The sequence below is a fragment of the Carassius auratus genome, unplaced genomic scaffold, assembly GCF_003368295.1.
Source record: "Carassius auratus strain Wakin unplaced genomic scaffold, ASM336829v1 scaf_tig00019696, whole genome shotgun sequence".
In the NCBI taxonomy this organism is placed as follows: domain Eukaryota; kingdom Metazoa; phylum Chordata; class Actinopteri; order Cypriniformes; family Cyprinidae; genus Carassius; species Carassius auratus.
In genome coordinates this window covers 1-7,500 of record NW_020524984.1, presented here as the reverse complement: position 1 = coordinate 7,500, position 7,500 = coordinate 1, and the positions used below count along the sequence as shown (strand labels likewise).

Sequence of the window (7,500 nt, the reverse complement as noted above, 5' to 3'; positions counted from 1 at the left end):
CAGAGGTCGATGGATTGAAACCATCCTCTGCTAAGGCATTTTACATCTCAATCTTATTCAGGAGGCCTTTACAATACGCACAAAAAGTTAACATCTATACATCCCTGAGGCACTGGCCTCCTAAGAAAGAGATTGCGGTTTCGAGTCCGGTCAAGGTGCACTACAGCAGAGTGGCGCAGTGGAAGCGTGCTGGGCCCATAACCCAGAGGTCGATGGATCGAAACCATCCTCTGCTATGCCCTTTTAACTTCTAAACACTCCTGAGACCCTAAAAAACGTCAAAAGCAACAAGCTGGTCGTGAAAAGCTGAGGCCAATTTGACCTCTCATAATATTCAGTCATCTAGAAGACTCTTTGTGTGCATTGTAAAGGCCTCCTGAATAAGATTGAGATATAAAAGGGCAAGTTAGCATCTGTTTTCAAGCCCCAGTGGCCTAATGGATAAGGCACTGGCCTCCTAAGCCAGGGATTGTGGGTTTGAGTCCCATCTGGGGTGAATACAGCAGAGTGGAGCAGCGGAAGCGTGCTCAACCCAGAGGCTGAAGGATCGAAAAGATCCTCTGCTAAGCCTTTTTGAAACTCAGGATGCCTTTACAATACACACAAAGAGTTAACTTCTAGACACTCCTGAGGCACTGGCCTCCTAAGCCAGAGATTGTGGTTTCAAGTCCGGTCAAGGTTGATTACAGCAGAGTGGCGCAGCGGAAGCGTGCTGGGCCCATAACCCAGAGGTCGATGGATCGAAACCATCCTCTGCTAAGGCATTTTAAATCTCAATCTTATTCAGGAGGCCTTTACAATAAACAAAAAGAGTTAACTTCTAGACGCTCCTGAGGCACTGGCCTCCAAAGCCAGAGATTGTGGTTTCAAGTCCGGTCAAGGTTGATTACAGCAGAGTGGCGCAGCGGAAGCGTGCTGGTCCCATAACCCAGAGGTCGATGGATCGAAACCATCCTCTGCTATGACCTTTTAACTTCTAAACACGCCTGAGACCCTAAAAAACGTCAAAAGCAACAAGCTGGTCGTGAAAAGCTGAGGCCAATTTGACCTCTCATAATATTCAGTCATCTAGAAGACTCTTTGTGTGCATTGTAAAGGCCTCCGGAATAAGATTGAGATATAAAAGGGCAAGTTAGCATCTGTTTTCAAGCCCCAGTGGCCTAATGGATAAGGCACTGGCCTCCTAAGCCAGGGATTGTGGGTTCGAGTCCCATCTGGGGTGAATACAGCAGAGTGGCGCAGCGGAAGCGTGCTGGGCCCATAACCCAGAGGTCGATGGATCGAAACCATCCTCTGCTAAGACATTTTAAATCTCAATCTTATTCAGGAGGCCTTTACAATACGCACAAAAAGTTAACATCTATACAACCCTGAGGCACTGGCCTCCTAAGCCAGAGATTGTGGTTTCGAGTCCGGTCAAGGTGCACTACAGCAGAGTGGCGCAGCGAAAGCGTGCTGGGCCCATAACCCAGAGGTCGATGGATCGAAACCATCCTCTGCTATGACCTTTTAACTTCTAAACACGCCTGAGACCCTAAAAAACGTCAAAAGCAACAAGCTGGTCGTGAAAAGCTGAGGCCAATTTGACCTCTCATAATATTCAGTCATCTAGAAGACTCTTTGTGTGCATTGTAAAGGCCTCCTGAATAAGATTGAGATATAAAAGGGCAAGTTAGCATCTGTTTTCAAGCCCCAGTGGCCTAATGGATAAGGCACTGGCCTCCTAAGCCAGGGATTGTGGGTTCGAGTCCCATCTGGGGTGAATACAGCAGAGTGGCGCAGCGGAAGCGTGCTGGGCCCATAACCCAGAGGTCGAGGGATCGAAACCATCCTCTGCTAAGGCATTTTACATCTCAATCTTATTCAGGAGGCCTTTACAATACGCACAAAAAGTTAACATCTATACATCCCTGAGGCACTGGCCTCCTAAGAAAGAGATTGTGGTTTCGAGTCCGGTCAAGGTGCACTGCAGCGGAAGCGTGCTGGGCCCATAATCCAGAGGTCGATGGATTGAAACCATCCTCTGCTATGACCTTTTAACTTCTAAACACTCTTGAGTCCCTAAAAAGGAACAAAAGCCACAAGCTGGTCGTGAAAAGCTGAGGCCAATTTGACCTCTAATAATATTCAGTCATCTAGAAGACTCTTTGTGTGCATTGTAAAGGCCTCCTGAATAAGATTGAGATATAAAAGGGCAAGTTAGCATCTGTTTTCAAGCCCCAGTGGCCTAATGGATAAGGCACTGGCCTCTTAAACCAGGGATTGTGGGATTGAGTCCCATCTGGGGTGAATACAGCAGAGTGGAGCAGCGGAAGCGTGTGTAACCCAGAGGTTGAAGGATCGAAACGATCCTCTGCTAAGCCTTTTTGAAACTCAGGATGGCCTTTACAATATACAAAAAGAGTTAACTTTTTGTATATTGGCCTCCTAAGCCAGAGATTGTGGTTTCAAGTTCAAGGTTGATTACAGCAGAGTGGCGCAGCGGAAGCGTGCTGGGCCCATAACCCAGAGGTTGATGGATCGAAACCATCCTCTGCTAAGGCATTTTAAATCTCAATCTTATTCAGGAGGCCTTTACAATAAACAAAAAGAGTTAACTTCTAGACACTCCTGAGGCACTGGCCTCCTAAGCCAGAGATTGTGGTTTCAAGTCCGGTCAAGGTTGATTACAGCAGAGTGTCGCAGCGGAAGCGTGCTGGGCCCATAACCCAGAGGTCGATGGATCGAAACCATCCTCTGCTAAGACATTTTAAATCTCAATCTTATTCAGAGTGGCGCAGAGTGGCGCAGCGGAAGCGTGCTGGGCCCATAACCCAGAGGTCGATGGCTCGAAACCATCCTCTGCTATGACCTTTTAACTTCTAAACACTCTTGAGTCCCTAAAAAGGAACAAAAGCCACAAGCTGGTCGTGAAAAGCTGAGGCCAATTTGACCTCTAATAATATTCAGTCATCTAGAAGACTCTTTGTGTGCATTGTAAAGGCCTCCTGAATAAGATTGAGATGTAAAAGGGCAAGTTAGCATCTGTTTTCAAGCCCCAGTGGCCTAATGGATAAGGCACTGGCCTCTTAAGCCAGGGATTGTGGGATTGAGTCCCATCTGGGGTGAATGCAGCAGAGTGGAGCAGCAGAAGCGTGTTTAACCCAGAGGTTGAAGGATCGAAACGATCCTCTGCTAATCCTTTTTGAAACTCAGGATGCCTTTACAATACACACAAAGAGTTAACTTCTAGACACTCCTGAGGCACTGGCCTCCTAAGCCAGAGATTGTGGTTTCAAGTCCGGTCAGGGTTGATTACAGCAGAGTGGCGCAGCGGAAGCGTGCTGGGCCCATAACCCAGAGGTCGATGGATCGAAACCATCCTCTGCTAAGGCATTTTAAATCTCAATCTTATTCAGGAGGCCTTTACAATATACAAAAAGAGTTAACTTCTAGACACTCCTGAGGCACTGGCCTCCAAAGCCAGAGATTGTGGTTTCAAGTCCGGTCAAGGTTGATTACAGCAGAGTGGCGCAGCGGAAGCGTGCTGGGCCCATAACCCAGAGGTCGATGGATCGAAACCATCCTCTGCTAAGGCATTTTAAATCTCAATCTTATTCAGGAGGCCTTTACAATACGCACAAAAAGTTAACATCTATACATCCCTGAGGCACTGGCCTCCTAAGCAAGAGATTGTGGTTTCGAGTCCGGTCAAGGTGCACTACAGCAGAGTGGCGCAGCGGAAGCGTGCTGGGCCCATAACCCAGAGGTCGATGGATCGAAACCATCCTCTGCTATGACCTTTTAACTTCTAAACACTCTTGAGTCCCTAAAAAGGAACAAAAGCCACAAGCTGGTCGTGAAAAGCTGAGGCCAATTTGACCTCTAATAATATTCAGTCATCTAGAAGACTCTTTGTGTGCATTGTAAAGGCCTCCTGAATAAGATTGAGATATAAAAGGGCAAGTTAGCAATCTGTTTTCAAGCCCCAGTGGCCTAATGGATAAGGCACTGGCCTCTTAAGCCAGGGATTGTGGGATTGAGTCCATCTGGGGTGAATACAGCAGAGTGGAGCAGCGGAAAGCGTGGTGTAACCCAGAGGTTGAAGGATCGAAACGATCCTCTGCTAAGCCTTTTTGAACCAGGATGCCTTTACAATACACACAAAGAGTTAACTTCTAGACACTCTGAGGCACTGGCCTCCTAAGCCAGAGATTGTGGTTTCAAGTCTGGTCAAGGGTTGATTACAGCAGAGTGCGCAGCGGGAAGCGTGCTGGGCCCATACCCAGAGGTCGATGGATCGAAACATCCTCTGCTAAGGCATTTTAATCTCAATCTTATTCAGGAGGCTTTACAATATACAAAAAGAGTTAACTTCTAGACACTCCTGAGGCACTGGCCTCCAAAGCCAGAGATTGTGGTTTCATCCGGTCAAGGTTGATTACAGCAGAGTGGCGCAGCGGAAGCGTGCTGGGCCCATAACCCAGAGGTCGATGGATCGAAACCATCCTCTGCTATGACCTTTTAACTTCTAAACACTCTTGAGTCCCTAAAAAGGAACAAAAGCCACAAGCTGGTCGTGAAAAGCTGAGGCCAATTTGACCTCTAATAATATTCAGTCATCTAGAAGACTCTTTGTGTGCATTGTAAAGGCCTCCTGAATAAGATTGAGATATAAAAGGGCAAGTTAGCATCTGTTTTCAAGCCCCAGTGGCCTAATGGATAAGGCACTGGCCTCTTAAGCCAGGGATTGTGGGATTGAGTCCCATCTGGGGTGAATACAGCAGAGTGGAGCAGCGGAAGCGTGTGTAACCCAGAGGTTGAAGGATCGAAACGATACTCTGCTAAGCCTTTTTGAAACTCAGGATGCCTTTACAATACACACAAAGAGTTAACTTCTAGACACTCCTGAGGCACTGGCCTCCTAAGCCAGAGATTGTGGATTCAAGTCCGGTCAAGGTTGATTACAGCAGAGTGGCGCAGCGGAAGCGTGCTGGGCCCATAACCCAGAGGTCGATGGATCGAAACCATCCTCTGCTAAGGCATTTTAAATCTCAATCTTATTCAGGAGGCCTTTACAATATACAAAAAGAGTTAACTTCTAGACATTCCTGAGGCACTGGCCTCCAAAGCCAGAGATTGGTGGTTTCAAGTCCGGTCAAGGTTGATTACAGCAGAGTGGCGCAGCGGAAGCGTGCTGGGCCCATAACCCAGAGGTCGATGGATCGAAACATCCTCTGCTAAGGCATTTTAAATCTCAATCTTATTCAGGAGCCTTTACAATACGGCACAAAAAGTTAACATCTATACAACCCTGAGGCACTGGCCTCTTAAGCCAGAGATTGTGGTTTTCGAGTCCGGTCAAGGTGCACTACAGCAGAGTGGCGCAGCGGAAGCGTGCTGGGCCCATAACCAGAGGTCGATGGATCGAAACCATCTTCTGCTATGCCCTTTTAACTTCTAAACACTCCTGAGACCCTAAAAACGTCAAACGCAACAAGCTGGTCCGTGAAAAGCTGAGGCAATTTGACTCTCATAATATTTCAGTCATCTAGAAGACTCTTTGTGTGCATTGTAAAAGGCCTCCTGAATAAGATTGAGATATAAAAGGCAAGTTACGCAATCTGTTTTCAAGCCCCAGTGGCCTAATGGATATAGGCACTGGCCTCCTAAGCCAGGGATTGTGGGTTCGAGTCCCATCTGGGGTGAATACAGCAGAGTGGCGCAGCGGAAGCGTGCTGGTCCCAGAGCTCGAAGGATCGAAACCATCCTCTGCAAGCCTTTTTGAGTCTCAGGATGCCTTTACAATACACACAAAGAGTTAAACTTCTAGACACTCCTGAGGCACTGGCCTCCTAAGCCAGAGATTGTGGTTTTCAAGTCCGGTCAAGATTGATTGCAGCAGAGTGGCGCAGCCGGAAGCGTGCTGGTCAAAATAACCCAGAGGTCGATGGATCGAAACCATCCTCTGCTTAGGCATTTTAAATCTCAATCTTATTCAGGAGGCCTTTACAATATACACCAAGAGTTAACTTCTAGAACACTCCTGAAGGCACATGGCCTCCTAAGCCAGAAGATTGTGGTTTCAAGTCCGGTCAAGGGTGAATACAGCAGAGTGGCGCAGCGGAAGCGTGCTGGGCCCATAACCCAGAGGTCGATGGATCGAAACCATCCTCTGCTAAGGCATTTTAAATCTCAATCTTATTCAGGAGGCCTTTACAATACGCACAAAAAGTTAACATCTATACACCCCTGAGGCACTGGCCTCCTAAGCCAGAGATTGTGGTTTCAAGTCCGGTCAAGGTTGATTACAGCAGAGTGGGCGCAGCGGAAGCGTGCTGGGCCCATAACCCAGAGGTCGATGGATTAGAAAGCCATCCTCTGCTAAGGCATTTTAAAACATCTCAATCTTATTCAGGAGGCCTTTACAATACGCACAAAGTTAACATCTAGCACAGCCCTGAGGCACTGGCCTCCTAAGCCAGAGATTGTGGTTTCGAGTCCGGTCAAGGTGCACTACAGCAAGAGTGGCGCAGCGGAAGCGTGCTGGGCCCATACCCAGAGGTCGATGGATCGAAAACCATCCTCTGCTATGACCTTTCAACTTCTAAACAGTCCTTGAGTCCCTAAAAAAGGAACAAAAGCAACAAGCTGGTCGTGAAAAGCTGAGGCCAATTTGACCTCTCATAATATTCAGTCATCTAGAAGACTCTTTGTGTGCATTGTAAAGGCCTCCTGAATAAGATTGAGATATAAAAGGGCAAGTTAGCATCTGTTTTCAAGCCCCAGTGGCCTAATGGATAAGGCACTGGCCTCTTAAGCCAGGGATTGTGGGTTCGAGTCCCATCTGGGGTGAATACAGCAGAGTGGAGCAGCGGAAGCGTGCTGTAACCCAGAGGTTGAAGGATCGAAACGATCCTCTGCTAAGCCTTTTTGAAACTCAGGATGCCTTTACAATACACACAAAGAGTTAACTTCTAGACACTCCTGAGGCACTGGCCTCCTAAGCCAGAGATTGTGGTTTCAAGTCCGGTCAAGGTTGATTACAGCAGAGTGGCGCAGCGGAAGCGTGCTGGGCCCATAACCCAGAGGTCGATGGATCGAAACCATCCTCTGCTAAGGCATTTTAAATCTCAATCTTATTCAGGAGGCCTTTACAATATACAAAAAGAGTTAACTTCTAGACACTCCTGAGGCACTGGCCTCCAAAGCCAGAGATTGTGGTTTCAAGTCCGGTCAAGGTGATTACAGCAGAGTGGCGCAGCGGAAGCGTGCTGGGCCCATAACCCAGAGGTCGATGGATCGAAACCATCCTCTGCTAAGACATTTTAAATCTCAATCTTATTCAGGAGCCTTTACAATACGCACAAAAAGTTAACATCTATACAACCCTGAGGCACTGGCCTCCTAAGCCAGAGATTGTGGTTTCAAGTCCGGTCAAGGTGATTACAGCAGAGTGGCGCAGCGGAAGCGTGCTGGGCCATAACCCAGAGGTCGATGGATCGAAACCATCCTCTGCTA

At 47.7% G+C, this 7,500-nt stretch overlaps 9 non-coding genes across 9 annotated transcripts; all 9 read left to right on the top strand.

The window, feature by feature from the left end:
• The first annotated feature begins 164 nt into the window (after window positions 1–164).
• On the top strand, window positions 165–236 carry trnam-cau (transfer RNA methionine (anticodon CAU)). The gene has a single exon. It is a non-coding gene; the product is annotated as a tRNA-Met (tRNA).
• A 187-nt stretch (window positions 237–423) lies between these two features.
• Window positions 424–496, top strand: trnar-ccu (transfer RNA arginine (anticodon CCU)). Its single transcript has one exon. It is a non-coding gene; the product is annotated as a tRNA-Arg (tRNA).
• A 653-nt stretch (window positions 497–1,149) lies between these two features.
• On the top strand, window positions 1,150–1,222 carry trnar-ccu (transfer RNA arginine (anticodon CCU)). The gene has a single exon. It is a non-coding gene; the product is annotated as a tRNA-Arg (tRNA).
• Window positions 1,223–1,689: 467 nt separating this feature from the next.
• On the top strand, window positions 1,690–1,762 carry trnar-ccu (transfer RNA arginine (anticodon CCU)). Its single transcript has one exon. It is a non-coding gene; the product is annotated as a tRNA-Arg (tRNA).
• A 454-nt stretch (window positions 1,763–2,216) lies between these two features.
• On the top strand, window positions 2,217–2,289 carry trnak-cuu (transfer RNA lysine (anticodon CUU)). The gene has a single exon. It is a non-coding gene; the product is annotated as a tRNA-Lys (tRNA).
• A 745-nt stretch (window positions 2,290–3,034) lies between these two features.
• On the top strand, window positions 3,035–3,107 carry trnak-cuu (transfer RNA lysine (anticodon CUU)). Its single transcript has one exon. It is a non-coding gene; the product is annotated as a tRNA-Lys (tRNA).
• A 1,576-nt stretch (window positions 3,108–4,683) lies between these two features.
• On the top strand, window positions 4,684–4,756 carry trnak-cuu (transfer RNA lysine (anticodon CUU)). Its single transcript has one exon. It is a non-coding gene; the product is annotated as a tRNA-Lys (tRNA).
• An 857-nt stretch (window positions 4,757–5,613) lies between these two features.
• Window positions 5,614–5,687, top strand: trnar-ccu (transfer RNA arginine (anticodon CCU)). The gene has a single exon. It is a non-coding gene; the product is annotated as a tRNA-Arg (tRNA).
• A 1,074-nt stretch (window positions 5,688–6,761) lies between these two features.
• Window positions 6,762–6,834, top strand: trnak-cuu (transfer RNA lysine (anticodon CUU)). Its single transcript has one exon. It is a non-coding gene; the product is annotated as a tRNA-Lys (tRNA).
• Window positions 6,835–7,500: the final 666 nt, after the last annotated feature.